The sequence below is a fragment of the Sinohyriopsis cumingii genome, chromosome 3 (genome assembly GCF_028554795.1).
Source record: "Sinohyriopsis cumingii isolate HCF-2022 chromosome 3, ASM2855479v2, whole genome shotgun sequence".
NCBI classification, from domain to species: Eukaryota; Metazoa; Mollusca; class Bivalvia; order Unionida; family Unionidae; genus Sinohyriopsis; species Sinohyriopsis cumingii.
The window spans coordinates 123,586,690-123,607,616 of NC_142963.1; the positions used below are offsets into that span (position 1 = coordinate 123,586,690).

Below are 20,927 nucleotides of genomic sequence, written 5' to 3' on the forward strand. Positions count from 1 at the left end.
AAAATGACTATAATGCATGTAGTTTGGAATCTGCCTCTTAGCCAGTTCTGTGCAATATTTAAAATTTCTTATGAGTGGTCAGTTGCTGATTTCACATATCAGTGTAAAAGGAGATAAAGATAAACATTTCTCCATTATGCTATCACACAAAATTTGTAGAAAACATTTCGTTTACACTGTTCCATTATTGCAGTTACATTTAGACATTGATGATATTGGTACTGTAATAATATTGACCTTTCTCTTTCTTTAGGCCCATGATCCTGATTCACCCATAACACGTGAGCACATGAATCATGCTCGACTCTGTGTTGCTCTTGTAACTGTTTGTGGAAATGCCCTGAGGGACATTCTCCTCACCCAAGTTCCTGCACCTCACACGAACATCTACCAGGCAATCCTGGCCAACCAAGCAAACTTGACCACCAGAAGACAGGTGAGGCCAGGCCACTGGCAGAATGCTCTTCTTAACCAGGATCAGATTCAACTGGTTTTCCCAGGAAACCAGGGCCAGAAAACAGGAACAGTGGACCAGTTTGACCTTTCTTTGCTGTATACTCTGATCAGAAATGTCAGCAAAGTTACTCCTCCATTGACAGGTTGGGGAAATGATCCACAAGATCAACCAAGAGACAGCTGTCTTGGAGCCAGTGTGGAACGAATTCGTTCCTATAGGAACCATATCAGTGGCCATTCTCCGGATGGAAAGCTTAGCCAACAAGACTTGGAAGATTACTGGAACAAGTTCAAAGCTGTGCTTGATGATATTGAAGCTGTAACTGGTAGACAGGTGTACAACCCAGAGTTAGAGAAACAAAAGAGACAGGTGATTTCCGTCTATGAAGCATGTTAGCTACAGATGAAAATCATGAAACAAGAGCAACAGGTACAAAGTACAAATACAGAGTGCATGATATAATGGCAAAGCATAAATACAACTTGTCATGAATAATGAGGTTGAAAAGTTGGTTTTAGGGTGTGAATATGATTTGTTATTAATAATGAAGTAGAAAGGTTGTTTCAGGGCATGAGTACAAATTTTCATGAATAATAAGGTTGAAAGGTTGGTTTCAGGGTATGAACGTGACTGGTTGTGAACAATGAGTTGAATATGAATTGTCATGAAAAATTAGTTGATTGGTTTGAAGGCATGAATATGCCTATTCATTGATAATGAGGTTTAAAGTTTGGTTTCAGAGGATAAATATGATTTCTCATAAAAAATTAATTGAAAGGTTGGTTTCAGGGCATGAATACAACTTTTCATGAATAATGGAGTTAAAAGGTTGGCTTCAAAACATGAATTCAACTAGTCATGAATAATGCAGTTAAAAGGTTGGCTTCAAAACATGAATTTAACTAGTCATGAATAATGCAGTTAAAAGGTTGGCTTCAGAAGACGAATTCGACTAGTCATGAATAATGCAATTAAAAGGTTGGCTTCAGGACATGATTTCAACTATTCATGAATAATTCAGTTAAAAGGTTGGCTTCAGGACATGAATTTGTCTAGTCATGATAAATGAAGTTGAACCTGAATAACAAGGCTTAAAGGTTGGTTCAGCTTAACCATCCTGATTAGAATCAAAGCTCTGAGAGAGACCAATTAAGGAGTTCTGGTGATGTTTGTTATTACCATAATTACAATTCGTATCAGCCAATCAAATGAAGTCATATACCTTTGTGTTTGGGAGACTGAGCAGTATAACTGAAGAGAATCAATACTTGTTAAAGGATTTAATTCACTTTCAAATTTCAAAAAGCTGCATTGCCATTGGCTAATTCAAAGGTCACAAGAACATGACCCCTAAGTTGTTTCTGTCAGGTCTTCACATAGGCAATATATGGTGATATATGTAGTCCATTTCTTTCAAAGCATAAATATTCTGCCACCATACCATGTACACATTTTAATCACATCACATTTATACCATGTTAATACTATAATGTTTTAACAATTATAGTGTAGTTCACTGCTTGAGGTAAGCATTCATCATTTATCTTTAAAAGTGAATTTTCAAATAAAATTTAAAATGATTTTTGTCTTGATGAAAGCATCTGATGATATTGTTTACAGGAATGTTTTCATTTGAAGTGTTTATGTTCTTTTCGCCCTGTTTTTCTTACAGCAATTAATGTAAAGTTCTTTATTTTTAATGGAACACCAATTATCTTCCATAGACCTTAAACAATAGTGTATTATTTCCCATAGAGACTGTTCCAGTTATGTACATATTTTTATATACATTGCTTTCATGTTTGGTAAAGCAGCTTTTATGCCAAATGGTTATGTGACATGTATATTACTTGGATCTCAATTGAAATGGACATTTTAGATGGTACTATGACCTCAGTAATTGAATTAAAAGTATCATTAATTAGAGCTTTCATTTTTTGATGGAGGAAATTATAGACATTCCCACTGTTATTGTTTGCTTAATACATATGTTATTAAATTGTTTTACATGGACAACCAGATAGAAAAGAATCTATATATCTGTACATCATATACAGTTATGGGCTTTGTTTTAATTACACACTTGTGAATTGCACGGTAGCAATGTTCATTTGCTTAAATGATGTGAAACATTCAGCCTACTTTATTCCTGACTAAATTATGACAGTCAATGGGATTTTTAAAGTGGTAACTATGACAAGAAATGTATGCATTTTTCAGGTCTCACCTGTTAGAAGTTACTTCCCTTGAAGAAGAGAAATGTTTGACTTTAGGCCAATTACCAGCAGATCTGTTGTGAGAATACATGACTCCATGCCAGGAGTGACTTCTGTGTGTGGTCATAATCATATGACTGGTCATTTTTGAATGTGTATGCGGTAGGAAGAGACAAAAAACAATGGTTGTGTGTTCTAGGTAGATACGTCCTGTTATTTGCTGGAGATAGTGAATAATTGTGGAGCATTCACTGAGGAAACCAAAAAGAAAATTTCTTTTAAACTGTATAGTAATCTATATTGAACAATATCATTAGTTGTCAAATGTGAAATTTTTAATTAGTGATGATTTAAGCTCCCTGAACATGCAAGTGCCCACCATTGTAATGGTACAGCATGGATCATACAGTGTCACTTGTTTGCAAGCAGAATTACTTTTAATAATCACATTTAGGTGTTCATGATACTCGGACTAGGTATACATGATACAAGCACTATTACTCGTATGGTAGTCATCTCTTGTTATACATGATACAAGCACTATCACTCATATGGTAGTCACCTCTTGTTATACATGATACAAGCACTGTTACTCATATGGTAGTCACCCCAAGTTATACATGATACAAGCACTATTACTCCTATGGTAGTCATCTCTTGTTATACATGATACAAGTACTATTACTCATATCATAGTCACCTCTCGTTATACATGATACAAGCACTATTACTCATATGGTAGTCATCTCTTGTTATAAATGATACAAGCACTTTTACTCATATCATAGTCATCTCTTGTTATACATGATACAAGCACTATTACTCATATGGTAGTCATCTCTTGTTATACATGATACAAGCACTATTACTCGTATGGTAGTCATTTCTTGTTATACATGATACAAGCACTATCACTCATATGGTAGTCACCTCTTGTTATACATGATACAAGCACTATCACTCATATGGTAGTCACCTCTTGTTATACATGATACAAGCACTATCACTCATATGGTAGTCACCTCTTGTTATACATGATACAAGCACTATTACTCATACGGTAGTCACCTCTTGTTATACATGATACAAGCACAATTACTCATGTGGTAGTCATCTTTTGTTATACATGATACAAGCACTATCACTCATATGGTAGTCACCTCTAGTTATACATGGTACAAGCACTATCATATGGTAGTCACCACTAGTTATACATGGTACAAGCACTATCACTCATATGGTAGTCAGCTCTAGTTATACATGGTACAAGCACTATCACTCATGGTAGTCACCTCTTGCTATACATGGTACAAGCACTATCACTCATATGGTAGTCACCTCTTGTTATACATGGTACAAGCACAATTACTCATATGGTAGACACCCCTAGTTATATATGATACAAGTACTCATATAGTAGTCACCCCTAGTTATATATGATACAAGCGCTATTACTCATATAGTAGTCACCTCTCGTTATATGTGATACAGGCACTGTTACTCATATGGTAGTCACCCCATGTTATATATGATACAAGTACTATTACTCGTATAGTAGTCACTCACCCCTAGTTATATATGCTACTAGCACTATTACTCATCTTTAGTTGTACATGATACAGTCACATGACTCCCTGTAATTGTACAGGGTACATGGATACATATGATGTCCATGTGACAGATGACACATTGATTGTTATCAGAGAGGAATACAGCCAGAAAACCTATGATGTGGTCTCTAGTGACACTTGTACAAAACACTGGAGATTTATGATGACCATGAACTTAAGCAGCACATTGATTGTTATCAGAGAGGTATACAGCCAGAAAACTTATGACGTGGTCTCTAGTGACACTTGTACAAAACACTGGAGATTTATGATGACCATGAACTTAAGCAGCATTGACCTTCAAAAAATGTCTACTCAGTATGACACAGTTATTATTTCTTCATTGAACATATTTATAGATCAGAAGAGCATATAAGATGGCCTTATGTCCATAGTCTAGTGTCCAATATCTGTTGTCAACGGTTGGGAAGCTCAAAGTTATTATTTCTTCTCCTCCTATAATACAGAGAGAATTGCCATGGAGCATTACACCACAACACCCCAGAGTCTCTATGGCCCTAAATTAAATCGGTGACCCTCAAACAGCCACTATGGTCATCATGGCAACCATTTGAAGAATTGTTATCATTACTACTCCTTACAACTAAACATCTGAGGATAAAAATCTTTGTGGACACCAGTCCAAGACAAGAATATTTATTTTCATATTTTCACATTGCATAAAAATCCAAATAAATGTAGATATTAGTATTAAGTAATAACTATCATAATGAAAAGAAAGTTGCTGTGCATACTGTAATCTGTATGCATCCTGGATTGGAATAATGGCATGAAACAATACAAATACTTGAATTTGCAGTATTTTATATGGCCTGCAAACATCTAGAGTTTCAAACAGTGCACACTGATTTTGTTCTTCAAACAGTCTAGTGTCCAGTATCTGTTGTCAATGGGGGCCCCGAGTGGCCGAGTGGTCTAAAGCTCTGTCCATTACGGATCACTATCATTCACCTCTGTCTGCGTGGGTTTGAGTCTCGGATTCAGCCAGCGTGGGTATGTGAGAAAGCTTGCCAGTAGCTTGTCATGGGTCAGTGGTTCTTTCCGGGGTTTTCCCAGGTTCTTCCTCCATCATTAATGCTGGCCGCCATGTATAGTCTATCGTGTGCTGAAAAATTGCGTTAAACCCTACAACAACCACAACAACAACTGTTGTCAGTGGTGTATATTTGTGTAAAAGACTTGAGATATAGTTGTATAACAGACTTGAGGTATATTTGTATGATAGACATAAAGTGTATTTGTATAAAAGACTTGAGGTATATTTGTATGATAGACATATAGTATATTTGTGTAAATGACTTGAGATATAGTTGTATAACAGACTTGAGGTATATTTGTATGATAGACATAAAGTGTATTTGTATAAAAGACTTGAGGTATATTTGTATGATAGACATAAAGTGTATTTGTATAAAAGACTTGAGGTATATTTGTATGATAGACATATAGTATATTTGTGTAAATGACTTGAGATATAGTTGTATAACAGGCTTGAGGTATATTTGTATGATAGACATAAAGTGTATTTGTATAAAAGACTTGAGGTATATTTGTATGATAGACATATAGTGTATTTGTGTAAATGACTTGAGGTATAGTTGTATAACAGACTTAAGATATCTTATTATGGCATTCCAGCAGGTACTGTGCTGATGTCCTGAATTTGTGTACATAATATGTGCTCTGAAAAATTACCTTGCTTGCAGGAAATAAATAAGTAGTTTTCAGTGTATGTTTCTTAATAAAGTATTCATTACATGTTTTGCCACTGGATGGTTTAATGATTATAATTGTTTTTTGTTCACCTGGCCAAAAGAACAATCTAGCGTATTATATGGCCTAGTCTGTTCATATATCATGTGTATGTCCATCAACAATTGTTTATTAGCGCTCTAGTGTCCATATTTCTAATCTGATTTCAATCACACATGGAATATTGGTTTATATCATCTAAATCTTTAAAATGTGTGATAATGTACAAGATTCCTGCATATTAATGAGGTTGTCTTGCATTAAATTGCTTCACCCCACTACCAATCCAGAAACAGTATTTCTTATCTGATTTTTACCAGACTTGGAGAATGTGTTACTCAGATAATAAATTGTGCTGTACCCGATAAAACCAGATATTTGCATATATAACCAATAACAATATTGCATGTATAATGATAGATTTTATTTGCTGGATTTTGCTTTAAAAAAACAGGTATTGTTTCTTACACCAGTAAACTCATTACCCATACATCAAAGCCATACATTTTATGACCATGAAATGGAATTTAAGAAGAAAGAAAAATGTAACAAACCAATTCCATTTTGTTAAAAACTGGCCACATTTCAGTTTTCATTCACTGTTAGAGAGTATGCACATTCACAGGTTTACTGTATCTTCATAATATTTTTAATATCTTCATATTATTTTTAGGTTTACTATATCTTCATAATATTTTAGAACAGACGAAAAGCATGATTCAATAAATATGATTAAATAAAGGTCGTCCTTGTGTGGTACTTACTAATAAGTTAGTGTCTAATTTACAACAAGTTATATCTGACAAATTAGTAAGTACATCAGCTACATGTAACTAGCACTAAACTGTATATTGATGAGTAATAATGGGGTCTTTTTCTCAAAGGATTTAAATTGGTTATTGCATCTATGGTTCTCGTTTGGTGAATGGACAGATAAAAATGAGTATCCAATTTTTCTTTACCATTACACTTGAAACGCCATTTGTTTGCCAAATCTAATAGACATGGCAGAACCTTAGTACTGCAAACAGTTATATCCATTCTTGTTTCCATCTGAAGACATTCCCTAATCACATGATCACTAGGAAAATAAGTCTGCTACTTCCCCAATCCAGCTGTCCTAATAGACAAAGATTCTTCTTTACCCTCTATATCATAGGAAGGGCAATAACTCTTGTTCATTACCTCCCCTTGCTACTACTACTTGTCAACTGTTTTAAGCTTTACTGTAGTATGGTCAACATTGTATGAAAAACCACCCGTAAATCCATGCCAATATCAATATGAATTGGAACCATCCATCAAGGAATTTCTCATTTATATTGTGCATTAATTATTCCTGTACAGGTTGTATACATCATTGTGGAATTTCTCCAGTATTTTTTGTGAATTGGTCACTTTTTGGACTTGGTCTGTTCAGATCACTCGGTGCTGTCATTGATGCATGTTGTGATTCATGTTTTTGTTCACACTGCCTATTGCTTGCTAAATTACTAAGATGCGGCAAGGTTAATTTATTTTTGTTGTGCTTCGGTTTATGTTTTCATTTCAGTGAAACCTGTTGACGAAGTGTAATAAATGCAACAAGTTCAAGGCCAAGGAAGACATGCACAAGCCGAGGCTTGTGTGTACAAAAATGTATTTCATTAGTAACATGCAGTGTTTGAACCATTTGGTCCAAGAGTGTACGGAATACAGTTTTTGCAAAAATGGACAGAGGCAGAGAAAGTGGGTGATGACCACACACAATTTTAAATTTCCTACAGATAATTATAATACATTTAGGGAGTTTACACCCATTTTAGACACCCCTGGTGTTGTAAGTTCCTCCCTATGTCCTAGCATAGTTGTCAGGACTGTATGTCATGGTGATTGGGTTTTTTAATGGATCCTATATTATTGTATCACTGTCCACAATTGTCAGACCAGCTGAACCAGCTATCTGGTTATCATACTGAAAGATGTGTCTGCCTTGTCAGGCCTACAGCCTTGTCTTTAAACCATAATGATATTTTGGTAATTGGCCATTTGGATTTGGGTAATGAATTCATCCATCCAGCCATGACCACAGCACAGCCAGTAACGTCACCAACCAGATCACTTTCTGCACAGCTGGTAACCATGCTGAACAAACTTCCAGTGAACCAGTCATGTATACTGGTTGCTGGTTGACAAAATCATCCGACAGCCAGCATGTCCTGCATTCACTGCTTACCCAAAAATTATATAGAGGTAAGGGCATTGCATCATTGTTGCCACAGATAATGCAGAGCAGCCAGCCATCACAACTTTGGTGTGAATTTCACTCTTGATGGCGATTCATGGATTCATCCCGCACACAAAAAATGTCATGAATTCCCAAAATCTTCATTGGCTCAACTCAGGAATAAAATAAGCTTTATCCGGTTAAGTGTTAGTCACGATATCAGCAATTAGCCTTTATCCATACTGTAATTCACGATATCAGCAGAATTCAAATTGCCTTGTAGCAAGCATTTGAACTTATTGAATCTATATAGTCTAAGAGAAAAGTTACAAAAACTTGTTTAGAAAACTGGGGCCCAACTGGAACATTTTTAACAAAAATGGCACATATACATAGAACTGTAAATTGTTAAACAAACACTTAAAGAAGACACAGTGTTTTCAAAGAATTTTATTAAAATGAGATGATTAAACATTTGTAATTTTTGTTAGATGTACAGTTTTGTGCTTGAAACCAAGATCAAAATTGGGTGGAATCTCTGAACATATAGGATGGTTTACTGAAGACACATGACTTGCCAGTTGAGGTATTTTCCATAATTATTTTCAAAATTCACTGACATTTTCCCCTCATTTCACTAAATGCAAGTCTGTAAGGTTGGCAGCTGTGAAGCATTGTTTATCCCGAAATGGAAACGGACCATGAACAGGAGATCTCACATGGTGCATCACCGATAATACTCATGAGAACAGTCCTACACCAATTCAACATTGGAATGGCTGGCATTTAGTTTCAAGGCTGCTTTAGAAGAATGCTCTCCACCCTCTACAACCATGCAAGGTTATAAAGGCAAAGCGTCAGTCAGCATTAACAATGAGAAAGAGTATCCATCTTTCTAACTGCTTTCCCAGTTGACAAAGGTGAGAATAGCGACACAGAGAATATTAATGCTGGTAAAAGACACACTCCACCCATATCATACTGCCCATTTCTTTAAAGGTCAATACAAATGTGTTTTTGCCACATCAAAGCTGTTCAGAATAGTGTCCATCATATCTTTGATTTTGGCCACACCAAACACCAGACCCAACTGAAAAAACGTGGCCTCTTAGCTTTGCTGAAATCTTCACTGAATTTCGATGTTAAGATTTCAATCTTAATGACTGTCATGACCATTGGCTGTGTTTTCAGTATTCGAGTTGGTTATTGTTCACACGGGGAATCCAATCTTCCCTAGAAGGATACCTGAGGTATAGGTAAGATGCTTATCATTACCTCCTCCTATTTCCGATGAACCTAATGTTAAAGTTATCGGGGAATGTATTCTAATATGTTATTTTTCTCCAAGAATACTAACCCAACCTCATTACTCAATCCCAACCACCCCGCTTAAAAACTAGTGACACCTAATGGTGGCATGGGGAGAAGTAAATGGCAGTCATTATTGCCTTTTGTCTATATGAAATAGAAAAGACAAATTTTCATCATTTAGTGGGTCTGGATTTGGGAGGTAGCAGGCTTATATTCCTAATATTAACTTGATCAGGTAACTATTCTCATGGAAATAATTTTCTAGGGAAGCATTGCTTTCACTGCATATATGAGTTGCCTCCACAAGACTACATTTGTCAGTTATCAAGGTGAGTGAAACTAGGCCCACTTGGGCCTCTCTTTCCAAGATGTTTGGATTATCTTTTGCAATTAAGTTCACCCGATGCTTTATATTCCTGTTGTTATCAGTAATTCTTAACCGTATATCATAACCCATATCTTTATGTGTTTAGAAAATAGACTGTAAGTCTTGTATCATATTGTAGAAAACTCACATGCATATTATTCCAATCATACTTAACAAACTGATGCACCGACATAAAATAAAATTCAGATGTTCATTTATTTGAGCTTTTTACTTTTCGGTTCATGATGACAAGTTAAATGAGACAACTGCATGTGATCTGTATTTAACAGAGTGTAAATTATGCATCTTCGAGATTCAAAATGTAAAGATGTATCAAACTATTTTAGGAATTATTAATGATGTTGTCTTCAAAGGTGTGAATATTAAAACAGTAATAACATTTTTATTTTGTATATATCTTAATCCTGCTGTACAAACATTCATAGACCTCAAATAAAATTCAAATGTTTAATTTTATGTACTTTTTTACTTTCCTTTTTTGCCATTCTCTTCAGTTCTTGTTAACAAGTTAAATAAAACAACTTCATGTACCAGAAGTTGGTATAAGTGATATGAAATCCAGCCATATATAATGGGATCTCATGGGTAAATCATGACCAGAAGACTGTAGAAAATATGGCTAAATGTGTAATTATATATAACTGTATAGAATGTGATCACTCGGATGGATGACCAGAAAATGGTAAAAAATACAACTGATAGTGGTAATGTGTTACCATATAAAAAGAGATGAAATTGGTGAATAAGGATGAAAATGGAGAAAATGCAACTGTTTGTAGTACTGGATAACCACATGCTTACCAAATATTTTATGTCCATTTCATATCATCCTACAAGAAATGAGCAATAGTGCAAGTCTGATTAACATTTTTGAAGTACCAACTGATTTCTGGTGTTGACTAGGTTGAAGATGAGGGCCAGTCGGTGAACCTTTTCAGAAATTTGCACAGAAATTAAAAATGATACCCTGTTTGTATATTCCATTATCCAATTATACGCTCTGCTGTATGTATTCCTCAGTTGTCAGACCAGTAACTCTTTATAAGGGCCTATCACTGTGATATTCTCCAACTCTCTGATCAATAGTTGTGTTTATAAGGGCCTATCACTGTGATATTCTCCAACTCTCTGATCAATAGTTGTGTTTATAAGGGCCTATCACTGTGATATTCTCCAACTCTCTGATCAATAGTTGTGTTTATAAGGGCCTATCACTGTGATATTCTCCAACTCTCTGATCAATAGTTGTGTTTATAAGGGCCTATCACTGTGATATTCTCCAAGTCTCTGATCAATAGTTGTGTTTATAAGGGCCTATCACTGTGATATTCTCCAACTCTCTGATCAATAGTTGTGTTTATAAGGGCTGATAGTGTTTGAAATACTCAGCTGTCAGACAATAGCTGTCTTTATAACAACTGATCACTTCATGAAATCATCACGTCAGAAAAATAGCTGTGTTTACTAAAGCTGATCGCTATGAAATCCTAAACTGTCAGAACAAAAGCTGTGTTCATAACAGCTAATCATTCTCTGCAATCTTCAAATGTCAGACCAATAGCTGTGCTTATAAGGACTGATCACTGAAAAACCAACTGTCAGACAAATAGTTGTGTTTTTAAGAGGCGATTACTGTGAAATCCTCGGTTTATAACAGCTGATCATTCTCTGCAATCTTCAAATGTCAGACCAATAGCTGTGCTTATAAGGACTGATCACTGAAAAACCAACTGTCAGATAAATAGTTGTGTTTTTAAGAGGTGATTACCATGAAATCCTCTGTTCTCAGAAAAATAGTCATGTTTATTAGGGCTGAATGCGGTGTGAAATCCTCACCTGTCAGACCATTAACTGTGTTTTTAATGGCTAATCACTTTAAGCAGTATTAACAAAAATAAAATCAAGTTACAATTCAAAGGGAGAGAACGATGTTATCACTAAAATTGAAATAAGTGATTGAGATGTTGCCATTCATCAAGGTTTGGACCAATCTGTTGGTGATCAAAATAACGATATTAGCAATTAGAAATACCTAATGGTGTGTCTTTGTCTATATGTCTGTATATATACGTATATGTCTGTCTTGTTGTATGGTCTTGTGTTTGAGAGCGAGAGATAGAGAGGTTCAAACCAATCCATTGCTGATAGTTTGAATGGAGTTAGAAATATCTCAGTGTGTGCCTGCACATATGTACAATGTAATTGCGTGTCTGTACTATCGCATGGTTTTGTGTGAGATTTATTTAGAAATTGCCAAACCACAAGCTTCTTATTATAAATACAAGTCCATGTTCCTCCACCGATTTCTTTACCTAGTGATATTAACATCAGGTTATCACTTCTGCTTCCTTCTGAATCTAATCCACCCTATTCATCTCAGTAGTCCATATACATTTAGTATAGCTATTCAAAATGGATATATGGGTTAGTTTTCCATATACATTCAATATAGCTGTTCAAAATGGGATATATGGGTTAGTTGTCCATATACATTTAGTATAGCTATTCAAAATGGGATATATGGGTCAGTTGTCCATATACATTCAATATAGCTATTCAAAATGGGATATATAGGTCAGTTGTCCATATACATTCAGTATAGCTGCTCAAATTGGGATATATGGGTCAGTCGTCCATATACATTTAGTATAGCTATTCAAAAAAGGATATATGGGTCAGTTATCCATATACATTTAGCATAGCTATTCAAAATAGGATATATGGGTCAGTTATCCATATACATTCAATATAGCTGTTCAAAATGGGATATATGGGTTAGTTGTCCATATACATTTAGTATAGCTATTCAAAATGGGATATATGGGTCAGTTGTCTATATACATTCAATATAGCTGTTCAAAATGGGATATATGGGTTAGTTATCCAGATACATTTAGTATAGCTATTCAAAATGGGACATATGGGTCAGCTGTCCATATACATTCAGTATAGCTGTTCAAAATAGGATATATGGGCCAGTTATTCAGATACATTTAGTATAGCTATTCAAAATGGGATATATGGGGTAGTTGTCCATATACATTCAATATAGCTGTTCAAAATAGGATATATGGGTCAGTTGTCCATATACATTCAGTATAGCTGTTCAAAATAGGATATATGGGTCAGTTGTCCATAAACATTTAGTATAGCTATTCAGAATAGGATATATGGGTCAGTTGTCCATATACATTCAGTATAGCTGTTTAAAATAGGATATATGGATCAGTTATCCATGTCATCATCATCATCAGTCTCATGACCTAGTGTGGTCATTAAGGCACTGTGCTGCTGAACATCTGACCAGTTCCCTCCACTTGTCTCGATCATGTGCCAATGCCTATGTCTCTGCAAAACTTTTCCTGGTCCATTCTGTGATGTTGTCAGTCCACTTTTTTCTCTGTCTACCTCTCCTTCTGCCACCCTGGACGCTGCCCTGCAGGACTGTTGTGGATAGACTGTTGGCTCTAGTGACATGGCCATACCATCTCAGCTTTCTCTTTTTGACGGTGGTGAGGTCCTCATATTGGCCTACTTCGCACCTGATGGTGTTACGCACTTCTTCATTTGTGATGTGGTCCATGTAAGAGATGTCAAGGATGGTTCTGTAGCATCTCATTTCAAGTGACCGGATTCTTTGTTGTAATTCTGCTCTCAGGGTCCAGGCCTCACAAGAGTACAAAAGACTGAGATGATTACAGCTCACAATAGTCTGATTTTAGTTTTCAGATAGATATTCTTGTCTCTCCAGATGGGTCTTAGCTTTGATATAGCTGCCATTGTTTGTGCTGCTCTTGACAAAATTTCTGCTCTTGATCCCTCTTCGGTGATCATGGAACCAAGATATTTGAACTGGCTCACTGTTTCCAGTTCATGTCCTCTGACTTTAATCTTGGCTGAGATTTGTTTGCCACTATTTGTCATCAGCTTTGTCTTCTCAGCACTTATCTCCATGTCAAATCTGGAAGATGTTTCATCCAGGTTCTTCACTAAGGTGGCAAGCTTGTCATCAGTGCCTGCCAGCCCATCAATGTCGTCTGCAAAGCGGAGGTTGGTGATGTTACGCCCTCCAATGCTGACTGTCCCACAGTGGTTTTCCAGGGCTTCACTCATGATGCGCTCAAAGTAGATGTTGAAAAGCGTGGGTGACAGGAGACAGCCTTGACACACTCCCACTGTTGTCTGGAACCAGTCCCCCACAGAACCTTGGGCAATTACTGCACTGGTAGCCTTGGCATACAGCTGCTTGATGGTATTGGTTAACTTTTGACCCATGTTATACTTCTTCATTGTGGACCACACACACACTTATCCATATACATTCAGTATAGATATTCAAAATAGGATATATGGGACAAAACTCTTTAAGGATTTTGTTATAATAAACTCTCGAGAAGGGTACCCCTTCCAAATTTTCATTAGTTTAAGTTTTCGTTATGGTGATACAGAGCATGTTGTGTTTATTTCCCCAACTTTTCTCATCCATCTTGTTGTGGACTATATGCGTGAAAGCTCTGGTACTGCCACATAATATGATAACATTGTTTTCTCTTTGTGACATGTGCTGTAATTTTTCAGGACTTTAATTGTTCACACATGATAGGATGGTTTGACTGCCAGACACTACTGTATATTTGAAATGGCATGTTAAGGGCAGGGTTTGTCTTCTCTGTATTAGATGTAGTTTGTGAATTTCACTTCTTGTATTTGTCGTATTTGACACTAGTCTAACCATAATATGGAGAATGATTATGAGATGTATGTTATTACTGGGTTTCTACACTATAATACAGAGAATGATTTTGAGGTCTGTCTGTCTGTCATATCAGCAGATTGGACTTATAGTGAGCAGATATTAACGCACCAAAACTTGGCTTCGGCAGCTAAGCAAGGATGCACGGTCACCATATGGTTAAGCAAAATGCAGTTAAATGGAAACGATAACGTTATGGTCACTGCACAGCATAATAAAATCATGAAACACAGTGCGACTGGCACTGGCGCCACATTAAAAATGTTGGCTACTCATAGGAAAAAACAAGATGGCTTTATTCTTCTGCAAGCTCCATTGTTGGCTGGTGCAGCTGACACGATGCTATCAGAGTTACTCGGAAAAGTATTTGGCCAGGTAAAATTTTTTTTTTGAAAATACAAGTACGCATAGTACACGGACATTATGACTGAACAATAGGCAAATTCACAACTCAGGAATATCTGACTTGGATATGACTTTCACATATTTGGCATTAAGTTAGGAGTCGTCCATTAATTATGTCAAGAAAATGGGGGGAGGGGGTTTGAAGAAATTTGACAATTGTTGACATGGGGGAGGGGTGAGTTCAAGATAAACTGACTTCAACAATGTTATTTTTTACAAAAAATCAGCCACTATGCCCATTATAACAATTGCGGAACATTTGGCTTCCCTATGGGAAGATGATAGAAGCTAGAATATAAACTCTCGATTTTTTCATGAATTCAAAGTGTTATAGTCAATTTGAAATGTGTTAAACAAGTAAAAAAAATATGTATTAAAATTTATTTGTAGACCTTTTAATTTCCATAATTCTATTTTTAGCATAAAAGCCAGCCATATAAAATATTGTTAATTTGTAGGGGTGGTGGTAAAATTTTATTAGGGGTGTCACTGAAAGTTTGAGTTGTTGACACGGGGGGAGGGGGGTAAAAAATTGCCTCAAAATTTTTGACATAATTAATGGACGTACCCTTAGGGACCACCCGGCAAATTAGGAAACTGGGCATATATTTGAAATAATATTATCTATCGTAAAGTATACTTGGTGGCAGCCTTGGAGGCAGTATAAGAGCCTTTTTGGAGCCCAGCTCTCGGTTACTTGCTTGTGAGGCATTGTACTCAAAGCGGAAAATCGCACAAATCAAATAGTACACAAATGTATACAAACCATCCAGTCTCACATGCCGAATGGAGCACGCGACTTTAATCCAAAATAGTTGTAGTAGCCGTAATAAGAGGGGACGATGTCCTCCGGGGGAAAATAAAAGCAGGGGCAGAGGATTATTTCTTCCTGGGACAGTACACCGCTAAGTAATTTTGATATTGTTAAGGTTGGATGGGGTATTTTACAAGGATCCATTATCGGTGCCCAGTGCACACAGCGCAAAACTTTCAACATGGTGTTGTGTCATTGACATTTCATGATGAATCAGGAACACACTGGGTTTGCATTTATCATGATAAGGATTCACCTTATGTAGAGTATTTTGACTCTTTCTGATTACCCATGAGTGATGCTGTACGTGAGTAAACACACTGTGGCGAACTTGCTGTGGTGATTTCGGTCTCGTGTATAATTCCATCCAAATTCATCACATCGACAGTAACACATGTGGATTGTAATGTGTTGCTTACACCCGGTCATGGCCAGTGGTGCTTCCCCACTTGATAACATTATTGGTGTTTAAGCAGCATCCGACGCTGGGGAACGACATTATGATACAAGCGCGTTTACGTCCCGACACCATGTAAACTGTAATATAGCAAAAATGAGCGAAAATACTGCTTGAGTTGCAAAACATAGACCAGAAATGCAGATGAACAACTAAAAGTTAAAAACTAAAATGTGGAAACATTTAACAGCGCGAGGCACAACGGGGTAAAAAGAAGTGTTTCCATGTTTCGTGTTGAAGTACAATAACATCAAGCATCAATGTATTAAAATGACCCGACTCAAACGTGGGAATAAAAAACAGTATGAATTGTACATCGGCCGAAAATGGTGGATGCAAGTGACTTCAAAAGCATACTTTGTAAGTTTAAAATCGAAAATATGATGACGTACCAGAGAGAACCCATTACAGATGAATTTTAATGAAAAGTATTTGTACAAACAGGGACCGGTAGTGGAAAATTGTTTGTTTATTAGTCCATTCAAGTTATGCGCTCCCCCTTGTCTCGAGGAACAGTGTTAAAATTTCAACAACTTAATTTTGATTGGATGCTGCCGCATCCAATGAAATTCACAGACCAAAGCACATAAATGTCTGCTCGATCCGCCAAGGTGAAGATAGGGTTAACATACCGGAACCTTGGATAGCGAAGATGTTGTTATGAGTTCAAGACAGAAAATGTACGTGAAGCACGAGGACTATTTGACTTTTCGGATTATCCTCAGAACAGTGAATATTGTGATCCGGTTAATAATAAGATCGTTGGAAAGTTTAAGGACCATACCTCGTCGGTACCCATCATGGAATTTGTCGGACTCCGTAAAAAAAAACAGTCTGTCAAATTTGCCGACGGGACCATAAAAAAGAGCAAAGGGAATTTAAAAAAAAAAATACATGTAGCGTGAAGAAGCGAGTAATGCATGATGATTATTTAACAGCGTTACAGGGTTGGTTACACAGAACCTCCATGAATACTATCAGATCAACCAGTCAAACATTGTATACGTGCATGCTCAAAACAATTGGGTTGAGTTGTCATGATGATAAATGTTACGTGTGTAATGATGAAATATCCAAACTAGAGCATGGCCACGAAGATGCTGTTTGCAAAAACACCATCGTGCCTGATTTGTTAACAGAGTTAGGATTATACGAACGACGATGCTGTTAAAATTATATTAGCGTTATCAACATTATCGTAATGTTATACGATAATTGGCCGCCCTACCTTTGGGGTCGCATAAATAAACGTCAAACAGGTTTTTGAATCAATATCTCTCGCGTCGCAGATTGTAATGATCGTTCTTTCACGCACCTTGATTAAATAGCTCGCTAACGTTATACAATTGTACTCTTCTCGGTAGTTGTTTGGAATGTAATGCGCCATCACATGAAGATACGACTTTTCATAATCCCTCATTTTTATACTATAATAATACATACAAAGTGTCCATGATCAGTCGTCTATTTAGTAAACCATCTCGGTTTTATCTTATTTTTTCCTGGGTTCTTCCTCCACCATTAATACTGGCCGCCAAGCATAGCATATCGTGGGCTAAAAAATGGCGTTAAACCCCACAACAACAACAACAACAAATTACTCAGCAAGGTCGTGCAGTATTTATCAGAAAAGATTGTTCATATTTTCCCATACAAATGAAAGTAGCCTATAAATATTATATGCTTTTTGTCTTCTCAGCGTTGCAGAGAGGTGAACTACCGCAAGAGTGTAGTGGGCGGGACCCCTAACATCCGCCCAATTTGACTGTTGTCTCGATTTTTATTCTTGCCTTACAATAGCAAGAAGATTGAAAAACCTACATATTTCCATTCAGGAAACATTAACTTGCTACGTATAAATCTTGGACGACCATAAATTAAATCTTTTCTGGCGAATTGGTCTTTCTTTTCAGCATTACCCATCATAAAGTCTTTCCCACCAAGCATAGCTGAGCATCAAAAGTTACCGTAACATCTGAATTATTGTGGACTTTTCCATAGACAATTCTTTGCACAATAAGGTTTTGTTCTGTGGTAATAAGAATTTTAATAATTTGCACATGGCGGGAAAGGCATTGCAGTCAAAATACGAAGTAGTCCAAGATATAAACAAAAGCTAAGCAACCAAATTAGTTTAGCTAGATCCCATCAAATTAGTACTAAATTCTTCAAATACATTACAGCCAGAAAAGCAGCCCACAGATAGACATTTATCGTAATAATGCAGTCCCTCCGGGTTATTCACGATCATGCAAATGTAGTGGAATAATGTGCAAACCTGATTTGATGTCCGTTTTCGTCATCTAATATACCCTACCTAAGGAATAATTACGTGGATGACTGTATTTCATGCGTATATGATATAGAAAGAAATTTAAAATCCATTGAGAAGCAAGATCTCGTGTATATTATATTATGTTATCTATATTTAATTTGCATTGCTTGTTTGTTAGGTTGCTTTACTTGTGTCCGTCTTCATTATACGCTATGTCCAAAATGAAGTTCTTCTTCTACCAGACCAGAATAATTTATTCTATTTTAATTCTGTATACAACTAATACATTGCCAAGATTTTCTCTGTGAGTATGGGTTCAGTATTAGGATTATTCTTAAAAGAAGTAAATATTTATCTTGGTCTGAGTAAAGGATTGCGTGTTTTCCATGTTCCTTATTATAATTTTAGTAACAGACCTTCTAACTGTAACTACGATTTTATCTTGTAAACATTTGGAACCTTCAACAATGAAATTTTCCATTAAGTACTACTTTTGTTTTAGAAACTGCTAATTGTGACCTGAGGTCAGATGGAGGACTATATAATCTTGTTGCTAGAAAAATTATTTATTCTGCTTTAAGATCTGATCAGAATCAGTTGTATTATCGGCGTGTCCAGTATTTCATTTGGGCTGTAATTATGTATTCAAATTATTAAATTCAAGTGATTACTTTCTGCAAATACAAAGTGCTAAAAACTACCATTCTTGGAAATAGGATGTATTCTTGGACTGCATTATTGTGATTCAACAAAAGACTGCTGGCACATCACCACGACACAAGCCATCACAGGCACATCAGCGCTTCCAGCGTTGGATTATTTATTTTGGAATATCGCTAAAGGTTATTTAGAACTTTAAACAGTATGTACTGTGCTAGAAATTCTAGGATTATTTGGGATTTATTTCGCAAAACATTGCATTCTTTTTTACATTTTTCACTTTGTATGACAGAAAAATAAAAAAAAAAATTTAATGTTACAAAGCTTGTTGCTTCTAACTCCTTTCTTTTACTTATTATAAGCCCATAGAGTTGTAATAGAAAATTTGGCGCTTGTCCTTGGGATACGAATATTTCTACAATATTTCAAAAAACTTTGTTTTCGAAATTTAAATTCACCTCCTTGTTTTTGAATTTTTGAAGTCCCAGATGTTGTTTCACATTTTAAAAATCTATAGTGAAATCAGAAAGTTTCTACAATTGCATCTAAAGTCGAGAATTTCATTTCAAATCCTACCCAGGAACAGTTAGATTTCTTCAAAAAAGGATTAACTGTTCCAGCTGGCCAGAAAATATGATCTGTCTGTGGCAAAGGCTTCTTTAACGAAGCAAGAAATAAAATATATTTTGGTCCAATATTTTGTAGAAACAATGTTTTGGATAAAAGTGTTTTGGATTTGAGTAGCGAGAGTCTCCAACTGGCTGTAACGTAAGAGGTATGGGGTTGATGTAAAATACAATAATGAAATTGAGTTAAGAAAGCTTCATCTTCAGAAAGAGGAGTGACAAATGCAGTTAGATAACGAGAGAACAAAATGTTGCAGAAAGAAGACAGAGAGAAAGAGAAACGCGGATGTAGAGAAAAGAGACAAGGAAGAAATGGAATATCAATTTAGATCAAAGGAATTAGAGCTGGTAAGTTAAATGCTTGTCCCCACTTTAAATGCAAACTCAGGGTTTGATGCTACGTAGAATATTAGGTTAGTAACCCCTTTTAAAGAAAAAGAAATTTTGGAAAAGCTCGTGACATCTACACCGCCTTGCCATTACATCATAGTGCTGATTATGATCTTGTTAAGGAATGTATCATAAAGGGTTATGAACTTAAGGAATGTACCATGAAGGGTTATGAAATGGCTAAGGAATGTATCATGAAGGGTTATGAACTTAAGGAATGTACCATGAAGGGTTATGAACTGGTAGCTGAGGCCTATGGACAAAACTTAAGGAACTTTAGAAAAAGAAACTGGGCAACGCCATGTCGAATTTACAAGAGGAAAAGGGCAATTATTTGATAGGTAGTGCTTAGCCAAGAAAGTTGGTCAAGATTACGAAAATCTCAGACTAACTCATATTAACTGAAGAGTTCATGAACTGCATCAATAGTGACGTTAATACTTACTTTGGTGATCGAACACGTGGTCTAAACTTTATAAAATGCTGCTCGTACAGCTGACGAGTATTTCTTTGCTCATAAAGTTTTTTTCGTCGACACGTCTTCTACTCAGCAGTCTTGTGATAAAAACATATTTCAGTCTAATAC

General features: G+C 36.1%; 1 protein-coding gene across 1 annotated transcript in view; it reads right to left on the reverse strand.

Moving 5' to 3' along the window:
• The window catches only part of LOC149803762 (dynein axonemal heavy chain 3-like), a 311,163-nt gene that overhangs the window by 179,269 nt on the left and 110,967 nt on the right, over positions 1-20,927 (reverse strand). The window lies entirely within an intron of this gene.